Source organism: Neovison vison, chromosome 13 (assembly GCF_020171115.1).
Source record: "Neovison vison isolate M4711 chromosome 13, ASM_NN_V1, whole genome shotgun sequence".
Taxonomy (NCBI): domain Eukaryota; kingdom Metazoa; phylum Chordata; class Mammalia; order Carnivora; family Mustelidae; genus Neogale; species Neogale vison.
The window spans coordinates 4,668,785-4,681,385 of record NC_058103.1 but is presented as its reverse complement, the minus strand read 5'-3'; positions in this window follow the sequence as shown (position 1 = coordinate 4,681,385).

The following is a 12,601-nucleotide window of genomic DNA, read 5'->3' as shown; positions in this document are numbered from 1 at the left end:
GTTCAGCTCTTAGTTTGCAGCGGGTTTTAGATGTTTCTTACGAAGAAAGAAAAAATTAAAATTGAACAAATGGGTAACTCAATGAGTGTGTGCCAAGTAAGAACTAGAGCGAAAAGTATATTTTATTCCTTTTTACATGTGCCTTGTCCCCCTGAATGGGCCACCCATTGACTGTTTCAGTCATTATATTAAATGATGAAGATCCTGACTGGGACCAGCGTGGCCAAGGACAGTATAGATTGGGGTAAGTATAGAGTAAGTTTTTATTTTTGGTTTCATCCTTTTGTTCATGGAGAACGACTGTATTATTTAAAAAGAATAAATGGCTTTGTCCAATCATAAAATGAAATCAAAGAAGACCACACGTGGACCAGTGAAAAGCATTTGTCCTGATGAGGTCGTGCTTCATTCATTTTGCAGAACTGAAAAAAAAACCACCAAAAACAAACAGATCTCCGTTCAAAAAATAGATTTAGACTGCTCTCGCTGATTGAGAAGATTATAGACTTTGTTGAGGGAGAAATGGGATCCGTGATGAGTGAAACAGAATGACGCAGCAGGTTGGTGAATGACTGAGTCTTGGTGAAAACAAGAGGGACAATGTTGGTGAGATGCGGAGGAGTATGCAGATGTGTTAGCAAGTTCACAGTGAGCTGAGGAACTAAATGGTCATGTGAATCAACGCATGAGGAGTTAATGAACGCCTGGGGGAGACCATGTGTACGTAGAGATGTCAAAAGGAGAGTGAGCGAGTCCATAAGTGAGTGAGCCAAAGACCAGCAGCCCAGGGAGTCAGTGAGGGAGGGTGAGTGCGCCAGTGGGTGCGAGGAGGCATCCCCGACTCCCTGAACGAGCCCCTGGATTCCCAGAGATCAGAACATCAACCTCAACCAGCAGTGAGGGAATGAATGAGCCTCTGAGTCCGTTTGTGCATCAGTGCGCCAGTGGAGTGACCCAATGAGTTAGTAAGCCAGAGCGGGAGTGCGCCAAGAAATTAATAGATCAGTGAGAGAAGGAAAAAGTTGAGTAATTTAACTAATGAGTGAATAAATAAGTCCACGAATGGGGCCGATTAACGGGCTGACGCATTCGTAAGTGGGCACAGGCGTGGAGCGGGCGTGAGAGCGAGCCAGTCGGGGGTGGGGAGTGGGTGCGGATGTCCTCTGAGAACCACTTCACTGAACCAGTGAGGGAACGGGGGAGTCGAGAAGGGAGTGAGTGAGTCAGTGGTCCACGTGTGGAGGCAGTGCGGGAGTGAGCTCACGCCGGGATCCCGTCCCCCGCTGCTCCAGGGGGAGCCTGCTGACCCGCTGGGGTGCCAGCGCGTTGTGAAGGGCTCCAGCCGCACACCCATGCGCCTGCATCGCGGGCACTGGCGTCCGTGCCATCACTAAATGGATGTGCCCCGAGCGCCAGGAACCGGGGTGCAGTCTTCTCTGGAGCCTGGGAGGCGCCCGGTGAATTATTGCTGAATGAACTAATGAAGAACTAAAAATACATACGCTTTTGTGGAACCAGGATGGCCCGTCTCAGCATGATCTGGGAACGGTCCTGCGGGGAAGCGCGCTCTGTGTCTCATGGTCTTCGGCTTACCCTCCCACGCAAGTCCGGATTCTCCCCTGGGTCCGGCTTCTAGTGTTCACTGCCAGGCAGTGAGACAGGATACTGGCAGTTCTGACTGGCCTGGACCCTGGCCCATCCTGGGGCAACATTGGCTTGCCATGGGGAAATGGAAGTCCTGGGTCTTCCCGAAAGCTGCCCTTGCCTCTGCCAAGATGAGAGGTCGAAAATAACCTGGTCTTGTTTTTATGCCTCCAGCAAGTGGGCCCAGCTCCTTGCCTGTGCAAGCAACCCGAGTTCCTCTGGTTGTCGTTGTAGGACTTCGGGTTAGACGTGAAGGGCCTCTCGACCAGTCTCAGCACCGCCTGCTCGATGAGGGTAACCATGGTCACAATTAACCTTATCTAGTAGGAGATTACTAGAAGGCCCACACTTGGGCACCTGGGTAGGAATAGAAGCCCCAGAACTCCCCTAACGCAGCTGTAAGCGATGGTTTCAACTGTACTTATTGGAAAGCTCCCAGATGAGACCCAACTAATACCCAGATTCCCCTGTCCCAGGAGAGTGACAAGTGCAACGAAGTTCTGGAAGAACGCCAGCTGGGATGGGAGCCGCCAGCCCAGACCAGGCACGTTTAAGGCAGCAGAACAGGCCATCTTGCCTGGGATGGATGGTGAGAAAAGTAAGCTGCAACACCTTTGCTCTGTGTGGGGTATTTGCCCAAGACCCGCCCTCCATTCCCCCCGCCCCCCATACCCTCTTACATCCTCCCTCCCTCCTGCAATTATAGGCTGTAATTTTACACCTGCTTTACAGCTGACACTGATCACCCCTCTTCCTCTCTTGTCTTGCCGGCTTCTGACCCTGGATTCCATCTCTCCCTCCTGGTTTTGCATCCTTTGGTCTTGGTGACGGAACTTGGTCATTTGGCTTGGAATATGGCTTCCTCCTTCCTGATGATTGGATCTCCGCTCAGATCACTGGCCTTCCCACCTCAGAGTGAATCAGGTAGTCGCCCCCTCCCCCACCCCCCGTTCTTAATTGTGGACATTTGGGACCCTAACTTTGATTCTTCGGGGCAGTGAGCACTCGGGACCCCTGAATGCTGAGGGGGCAGCGGGATGAACGCTGGTGGCTTTCAGCTAGAATCAAAGGTGTTGCTGGCATGTGTGTGGACATTGGAGATGGGACTTGGGTTCTCACGTTCCCCAGGATTGCTGGTCTGCTGAGCTGTCTGGATCTCACAGTGGGCAGCAACTTCCAGTAGATTCTTGATTCTGCTTTCCCCGGTTGCTCAGCTTTCTAAGCTGTACAGTCTCTCTAGGTTTTTCTAGAATGCACGAGAAAGAGTCCCATGCTCCCTAGAGCCCTCTTGGGAGTCCCAGAAGCCCCACGGGGGAGCCCAAGCTCCTCCGCTTCCCGCTCAGGTTCTTTGTGACTTGGCTTCTCCTCCTGGCTCCCAGCACACACTTCTGGCCCCATGTGTCGCCCTGCAGACCCTCCCTGATTCTGTGCATCTCTGATTACGTGCCTTTGCACGTGCTCCCGCTCTACTCTGTCCTCCCAGGGCACGATGTCTGGGTGGCTTGACCTGCTTCCCCCTGGAGTATTGGCTCACCCCACCTATGACACTGTTGCTCAGCCATGAACTTGACCTCCATTCGGAAACCTCTCTTATACTTGGTGCAGGTGTCTGCCTTCCCAGCCTTGTGGTGGGTGCTGGGTCTTGGGTGTTTCGGATCCCCCTCTGTCTGGGACAGAACCCAGTGGGTTCATTTTGCAGAATCTGGTTGAACGAGACAATGAACGGACACCCACAAAACGATTGGGAGGTCATTCTGGAGGCAAATTCTGTCCTGGCAGAGAACCGGGGTCCTTGGCGCTGGGGAATAGCACCTCCGCATTACCGGGGCCCATCCCCGTCTCCTGCCAACTCTACTTTTTGCTTTCTGCCTGCCTCTCATTAAGAGATATGTAACCTTAATCCTTGAAATTGCTTGGGACGGAGCGTGTTTTCACTCAAGGACGTGAACGTGGAGATTTTATTCCTTCTTAAATAAATCTCACTCCCCCAGGAAGTTTGGACAGGATGTGGGCAGTGGGACCAGGGCTCGGAACCAAACATTTTGCAAAAGGGCTCATTTCAACATTTGAAACCCCGTGGCCACTGGCCAGAGCCGAGTCTGGTTTGTGGGGGTTGCTGGGTCCTCCTCGCGAGGAAGGGTAGCGAAGATTGAAAACAAGCCTTCAGCTGTCACCGAGTAGGCTGGTGGTCTGCAAGACAGAATTCCGCGGTTCCATCCTACTTCTGGGATGAAACTGAGTGAGCTCGCTCAGCCCCATCAGCCCTTCCTCCAGGTTTCTGGCGGACGGCTCAAATCCCTCTGGGGCCGGAGCGGAGTCTGAGCTGGTCCTGAAGTGGATGGGACAAGTATGTGGCACTAGCCGGGACGGGACGCTCAGGGGCGGGCCCCGCTTAGGGCTCCCCCTTCCCCTGGGGGGTGGGCCCAGGTGGGGCTGAAGACCAGAGCCCGAGGAGAAAGAGTAAGAACTTTGTATCATGCCCAGAGTGTCCCCGTTCCTTAGGAGACAGGTGACCTCCGCTCCTCACTGTGGAGAGGCCTGGACGGGGCAGCTGTGACTCCTCACTAGGGCTCCTCCCGGGGCGCTCCTGCCTCCCACGGCAGTGGCTGAGGCTGGTGCCCCAGGGTCACGGGCGGCGGGATGGAGAGACCCGTAGATCGGCCCGGAGGATAGCTCTTGGGGTTTGAGCCCTTGTGACTGTCTGTCCCACTGTCCCTACTGAGCTGTGGGATCCCAGGCCCGGGACTGGCCTCTAGGACAGGGCGATTCACGACCCCTCATTCTCTTCTGATGTTTTTTCTTTTTTCACCAGGAAAGAGCAGTCTGTGTCTTCGAAGTCACCAGCGCTGTCCAGGTTCCTTGCTCCTGAGCTGTGAGAGAGAAGTAAGTTTCCATCGTTCATCCTGCAGAAATCTGGCCATGTGCCGTGCCCCATGGAACTCACACCTGAGCTGGGCCTCCCGGTGGGTGCCCCCCACTCCCTGTTGTGCCCCCTGAGCCTGAGGGTTCTCTCTGTCCCCCCTCTGCCAGCACCCCTTCTGCTGGCCTCTGTCCTCACCGGGCCTCCGTGGCCGCTGGGGACCTTCACGAAGGGTGACATTTCCCTTTTTCCTTCACATGAGACCGCAGTTGGAGCCAACGGCTGCCGAAAGCATGGTGGCCAGTGTCTCCACCATCGCTGTTTTGCCTGTCCTGTCAGGCGGTGGGGTGGGGTGGGGAAACGCCGGCTGTCCCCTGGACTCTCGTCCCATCCCCCACCCTCTCACTGTCCTCCAGGCCCTTGAGCCTTACTGGTCACTTTGGGGCCAGTTTGCTGTATTTTCTTTTCCCTCGGATCGACATGGTAGACATCCTGCTCACTTGGCAGGGGCCGGGGGCGGGCCCTGTCCCGGGCAGATGTTCCTGGGGTCAGCAGGAACCAGAGGTCCCTGCCGGCCGGGGCTGCTGGTGAAGGTCCAGAGAGAATAAGGGCAGGCCTGGGTACATGTGTCCCTCCCGTGGCCTCTCTCCTCAGCTGTCCCCTCCCCTCTGCTGTCCCTGGGCACCACTGGCCTCATTTCCTCATGGCCCCTTCATGGGGTTTTCTGGGGAACCCCCAGGCCAGAGTTCAGACTTTTTTAAAGGGGCATTTGTCCAACCTCCTGTGTCCCTGAGGTTCCCCCTGCTGCTTCCCTGCAACTCTGGGCCCCTGCCCCTCATGTTCTTGCCCATCTGGCCTACGCATACCCTTTGTGCTGATCCTCCTCCTGTCCCCGCCCACCCCCCCAAAAAAAATCCCACTGCTCCGCAGGTCATGGGTCCAAATGCTTAGCACCCTGGTTAGCCGCGGGCCCAGGTTCCTTGGTTTGGCTGTTTGTGCGGCTGGTGGGCACTCATCGGCCTGGGGAAGGCGACACGTGAAGGGTGGGGGAGGTCACCAACAGTGGAAGCGGTCCCTTCCAGCCACAGAAGAGGGCGGGGGGCGGCCCGGGACCCTTTGGTTTGAGCCCTTCGCGCTCTGTGGGTCTCTGGCTGCTTCTCCCAGGCTCTTCTTCCTGCCCCAGAGCCTGCACTGGGTTGAAGGCTCAGGTTTCTCCTGGGAGGAGGGAGAGTGGCAAGGGGGCTGGGAGCGGCTGGCGTGGGTGGAAGACAGGGACTCCCGCAGCAGTGATGGCCGTTCTCTGGGCTGCAGCAGGGCACAAAGGAAAGGGGAAGCTAGGAAGCCCTGGGCAGGTACTGGAGAAAGAGGGAGGGAGGAGCTCTTGAGGGTGTAGCTCCCAGGGGCTCCCCGCCCTGAGCTGGCCTCACTCACGCCCCGGGGTGTCACCGCCCCCCCCCCTTGCAGAGAAGGAAACTGAGGCTCAGATGAGTGTGGTGAGCCCGGTTGCGTCCCGCACGCCCCAGCAGCCCCCCTATTAGTTGCCTCCCCAGAATGCGCAGGGCAGAGGGGTGGAGTAGAGAGAGGGGTGCCCTGAACACAGAGCCCAGGTGTCATTGGTCCCCTCGAGATCACTGATGGGACACCAGTCCCTCTTTGTGCCGGGGGTTTAGGTCCTAAGAACATGGCGTCCCACGTTTACGGTTCACTCATCAGGACGGAAGAACGTAACAAACCTTCATGGCAGAGTGTACCGATTTGGGGGCTTTTTGTCAAAACCCTGCAGGGAAGCAACTGGAAAACTCCCCGGCTGCTCTTGCCCGTGGCCCAAACAGCATGTTTCCAAACACATGGGCTGTGGAGCTAGCTTGCTCTTGGCCTGGCCCACCATGGGTGTGGGGATGGGGCTGCCCTCCACGCCCCCCCCCACCCCGCCCCTCTGCTTACTTCCTCTCCCAGAGCCTTCCCTGCCACAGCCTCAGGGAGAGCCTCAGTGGGGAGGGTTGAGACCAGCCCATCTCTGTCCCAGCAGGGAGAGCATCCAGGAACGGTGTGCCTGGAACCAGATAAAAACGGGCAAGGGAGTAGACCGTCCACGCACACCTCCAAACCCAGGATCTGGGCATAGCCAGAGGCGGGGCTCAGCCTGTGAGGTTACAGGACCTCAGGACTCTGGGAACATCCACACCGCACAGGGGGGTACGCGTGGGGTTGGAGCTATGCCGGGCTTACGGGCAGGCGTCACATCCTTCACAAGCTGAGCAGAGATGATGAAAGAGCCATTCATGGGCCATGGGTGACGGGTGCCTTGCAGTTAAGACTGTAATCAGTTTACCCCTCGGGGACAGACAATACTAGTAACACAGCAGCGATGACGCCACAGGTGGGCATCCGAAGGCTCCCATCTGCGGGGCTAGGCGCACGAGTCTCGTGGCCCTCGTCCCCCGTCCCTCCCCTCCTCCACCTTGCTCCAGTCTGAGTGTCTTGGGACGCCCGTTCCCCCTTCCTTTCAGCTCTGTCGCTCTGGGAGGTCAACCACCCCCCCGCCCCCACAACCGGAGGTGTTCAGGATCTGCCCCTTGTGGAATTCCCATGTTTGATCCCATGGCTGTCATGTCCCATGTCACTCAGAGGGTCTGGAGGGCAGCAGCCAGCTCCGATCCAGCGCCCCAGCCCCGGCGCTGGCCTCGCCGTTCCCGAAGCAGCCCCCTAGAGTGTTGGCCGGCGCCCCATCTCCTTGGAGTTGGACGCGCTCCCACAGGTCAGATCTGGTCTTGTGACTTGGCCCTCTTGTCTTGGAAGGTGGTCTGCAGGAGCTGCGGGGGAGTGGTTGCCGGAGCCTCCGTTTCCCCGAGGACACCTGTGATGGGGGGAGCCCCTGATTCACTGGGTGAGTTCTGTGCCCCCTGGTTGCACTCTGAAAGTGAAGGTACCCGTCATGAGGGGCCGCACACGGTCCGGATGATAACAGGAAGACTCACCTAGAGTGACCCCCAGTGGCCTGGGGCGTGTGTGGAGGCCTCTGATGGTCCCGCATGCTGGCACTGCCCCCCAGAGCATTGGCAGGGGGAGGCTGGACCTTTTCTGGCGGCTGCTTCTCTTTGTGGAGGGCAGGTTGGCCAGGTAAGCCACTTAGAAGTTGGCCATGGCCACACCAGGGAGGGGGCAGGCATGGGGGTGAGGTCCGGAGGGGCTTGACCCCAGAGAGCTGTCCCTGGTCCCTGGTCCCATCCAAGAGGTAGGGACCATATTCACTTCACAGCCGACTAGACACCAGGGTCCTTTTTGGCAGCTGGAGTTGGGACTCGGCTCAAACAGGTTTACCTTCATGCTCCTGGCAGAAATGAATCTTCTTTTAAAAATTATGCATAAAATTACATCTTGTTAACTCATTATTATAAAGGAAAATACAGTCAGCAATGGGGCCCTGTGAGTCTTCCCCATAAAAGACACTAAGTGGAAAACGAAAACTTACTGCATATAATAATTCCACAAAGTCGCATTTTTTTCTTATTATAAATGACATACGTGTGTGAGACCCTACAAAGGAAAAAATGAAAACCAGGAATCCCCCTCATCCCAGTCACTTATAGGTGAACACCGCCAAGTGTTTTGATGGCTGTCCTCTCTTGTTTTCTGCTGTAAATTGCACAAGTGGGTACGTGTGTGTGTGCGCGTGTGCATGGGAGGCATGCACATGCGTGTTCACACGTGTGTTAAGTATGTTATATATATTTTAATGGGGCTCATTATTTTCGTCCTGTCTTAGTCCCAAACCCTATATCCTGAACATCTCCCCATGCTGGTAGGTAATTTCCTAGCTTGTGGTGTTTTACTGGTTATTGAGTATTGACTGCCTCCTGACCGATTTAATGGGTTCTCGCCTGTCATATATTTAGATAATTTGTAAGGATTGCGTAAGCTGGGCTGAGCGTCTTCGGGCATCTCACATGTGTATCCAATTTGTTTCCTGAAGTTCACTCTCAAAGTGGAGTAAGTCAGAGGTGTGAGCCTTTTATGGCCAGCTTAAAACTTGAAGTAACTGCTTACACTTTGTGCCAACTAGCAGTCTCAGAATTAGTTGAAGTAGTGCCGGTTTCCCTGGGAATGAACCAAGTTGTTAACATTTGCCAATTTGTTGACACACATCATTTTCAGTTTTTTCATTACCTGGGATTGCAGCATTTCCCCCCCATATCTTTATGGTTCTCAGTGGCTGACCGGCCAGTTCAGGTTCCTTGCATTTTACATCTTAACCTTAGTTTTATTTTGGTTGAAGACTTGCATATGCTTCATTTTAAGAGTCAAATAGTCCTAAGCCTGTGGCTGATGCACCAGTTCCCTCGACTCCATCCCATATCCTGCTCCTGCTTTTGACTTTTTAAACTCACTCTTTTGACATTAACCTCCATTTTTCTAAGTAACATTCTTATTTTTCTGCCTTTTTATTTTTTTAAAAGCTTGGGTGTTATCTTGATTTTTCAACCCCCAGAACATAACGTCCTTGGCCTCACCATCCACGAGCATACCTCGGTGCCCCGTCCTCTTCATATGTTTGGTTTACAGTTTTGGTTTGGTCAGTCTTCAGTGTTTATGTTATTATAACCATGGAAACAATGCTTGACAGCTGAGCAGAAACCTAATGGTTATTTACCTATCCTTCAAAACTTTTTGTTTTCTTTGGAATCAGTAAGTATCTGGCTGTTTGTTTCTTTTGGTTAGTTTTAAGGGAACTTATCAGAGATTTATTTCAAGCCTCTTAATATTTTCAAACACATTTAAACAATTTTTAAAGTGTCTTTTATCTTTTCAAAGAAATCTCTTTCCTGGAGGCTTCTTGCCTCTTCTGCTCCAGATTGCTTGATCTTTGGGGTTCCTGCCCTGTTCCCTTACCAGGGAGCCCCCTAATCATCTCTCCTTGGTTGGATCCCTGATTTCCTAAACTGTGGATTATCTTTCTTTATTTACTCCCCCATTTTCTAGAGTGTGTCCTCTAGCAGGTATCTCAGAAAGGGTTCAAGGGAGGTATATTTTTGAAGGCTTTTCACATCTGAAAAGGAGAATGTCTGTTTCACAATGACATGGATAGTTTGGCTAGGTAAGGAATTCTGGTTGGTCATCTTGCTTCCCCTCAGATTTTGAAAGCAGAAATAATTGTCTTCTAACTTCCGGTGCTGGTGATGAGAAGTCTGAAAACTCTGTGATTCCTCATCCCTTATATGTGACCCTTTTTTCTCCTTTTTTGGAATGTGCAGGCTTTTCTTATTGTCTTCTAGTGTGTAAAATTTCATGCATATACATCTTGATGTGGATCTAGGTTCATCCATTTTGCTAGGCCCTTTTGATCTGAAACTTGCTGGGGCATTTTTTTGAACAATCCCTCAATTTCCTTCCACCTGTTTTTCTAGGACTTTTGTTTTTTGTATGTTGGGTCTCTTTGACTGGTTCTTTAACATTCCCATGTTTTTTTCCCTCTGCTTTTCAACCCTCAATTCTTTTGTTTTCTTTCGAGAGATTTTTCTGTCTTTATTTTTTAACCTGTTCTCACTTCTGCACTCTCTTATTTGCAACATTTTAAAATTATACTCCAAGTATTATTTTATAATATTTTGTTTCATGGATGTGATTGCTTTGATATTCCTGATAATAGTTGATACCCCTGATATCATTAATGATAGTTTTTCTGAAATTTGCTTCTTCCTACAGAGTTTCCAAGCTTTTTTTTTTTTTTTTTTCTTCTAAGTGTATGTGTCTCTGACTTCCATGTTCCATGCTTTCCTCAACTTTCTGGTGAGAGAGGTCCGTGCATAGATATAGACACACACACACACACACACACACACACAAATGAGCTGTTTAGAACCTCTCCGCATTCCAGCTGGTGACCTAGTTGGGACTCGTGAGTTGAGGGCTCTAGAGTGAGCTAGCTAGTGGGCCCCGTGTTTAGTGTTTTAAAATCTTTTTTCTTTTGGACTGCTCAGATCCTCCAAAGAAGGTTTTTTAATATGTGGCCTGGAGTATATCTGGCTGCCAGTGCCCGGGGTGGGGTGGGGGGTGTCCTCCATTCCAGCTTGTAAATTTTGTACTCTTCTCTTTCTAATTTAGAACTCTTACTCTTAGCAGTGCTTGCTGTTCCTGTGTCGGTCACCTCTGCATTACTTTTGCTGTGCATTTTCAGTCTTCTCTCAGGATCAGGGAAAGCTCTGCACAGTGGGTTGAGGATTTGGGGACCACCTTCTTCTTAAACAGATTCTCAGTCACTCCATTCTATTTAGGCTCGGATTTTCCTGCCCCATCGAGGCCTCTGATGCTGTCAATCTCTGAGACTTCTGTGGGGTCCATGGGACACACCAGGCTTTATTTCAGGCTTCCTCATAGCCAATTTAAATTTGGTTTTCCCAATTCTGAATTAGTTTCCATTCCTGTCTTCCTGTCTTTGTCCACGTGAGCTATCTCAAAATGAAAATGTCTTCACCTCCTTTTAGCACAGTTTTGAGGGGGAAGGCAGGTGAGCATCTGTATGTAGTTCACCATATCGAACTGAAAGTCATTTACCCATTCTTCTCTATGGGCATGTTCCTCTTTTATTTTTGTCTTACAAGACTTCTTAAAAAAAAGAACAGTAACTTTTTCTATCCCATATTACCAGTGTTCACCCCACTCCCATCACCCCTGCCATTTTCACTTGCCTTTCCATTTTATGCATGGGGTTTTTCATTTTTCTTTATTTAAAACATTTTTATGTTCTAAAAATCTATCACTGATTTTTCCTTATACTTTCTTTTTTTCTTAGAAAAGCCTTTCCCACACTGAGCTTATATAGGCAGTTTCAATTTTTCCTAGTTTTAGTTCTTTCATGATTTCATCTTTTATATTTGAATCCTTAAACATTTATGTATTGTACGAAATAACTGTATGTTCTATTTCTGTATGTATCACATGCTAGATACTTTAATAGTTTTCGTTTCTTGTGGCTTTCTATTATTCAATTAATCTGTTTATTCTTACACTTGTATTGCTTTGTTTTAATACAATATTGTTATAATATGTTATTATTTGGTGGCAACAGTCTTTCATTCTCATATCTCAATATTTTCTTCATTAGTCTCACTTGTTTTTTTTCCTAGATGAATTTTAGTGCTATCAGGAAGTTAAAGACGTTCTTTACAGATTTTTTTGTGGAATTTTATGAAATTATGAATTAAAGAGAATTTATATTTGTTGGCACTTGGGCTTTGTATAATCTTTCATGGTAATATATATTATATATATTCACAATATGTCTAATTTGACAAATTCACAATTCATCATTAAGTTTATTTCAAGGAATTAAATATTGCTGACATGTTTCTGTTGTGAATTTGTTCTCTTATATTTTCTAACTGGTTACTAGTAGCCTGAAGGGAAGAGATTGCATTTTTATTGTTACTGGCTGTCTCATTGAATTCTTTCATTTTCCTATGAGTTTTTAGTCGAATGTTTTGGAATTTCTAGGTGAAAGTCATTCGCTTCTATATGATATAGATTTAGCCTCTTTTCAATGTTTTATCTCTTCTATTTCTTTTTCTTGTCTTATAGCATTGGCTAGATCTTCCAAAACATTAAATTGTTGAAAATAGAAATCTTCCTCTTGTTTCTGGTTCACTGTTAAGTATGATAACAAATAATTTTTCTTAGGTATGTTTTTCATAATGCTAATGAAGTATTTATTTTTAGTTCATATATGACTTTAAAATCAGGAATGGACTTAGAATTTATGAAATGCTTTTTTAATTAATATGTAGTGATATTTGTGTTGTTGACTGTTGATGCATGAATTATATAATGTTTCATAAATTTGAAACATTTTTTGGATCAAATGCTACCCGATTATGGAGTATTGTTCTTCTAATATACCACATGATTTATTTTGTTAGGATTTCACTTAGGACTTTTCAAATTTATTTTTTGTTGGCTTTGGTATCAAAGTTATGCTGGCTTTGTAAAACGAATTAGGGAACGTTCCATCTTTTTCTGTATTCTGTACCATATATATGTCATTTGAATGATCTATTCTGTGAAAGCTTGAAAGAACTCACCCATATAACTCTCCTGGGATAA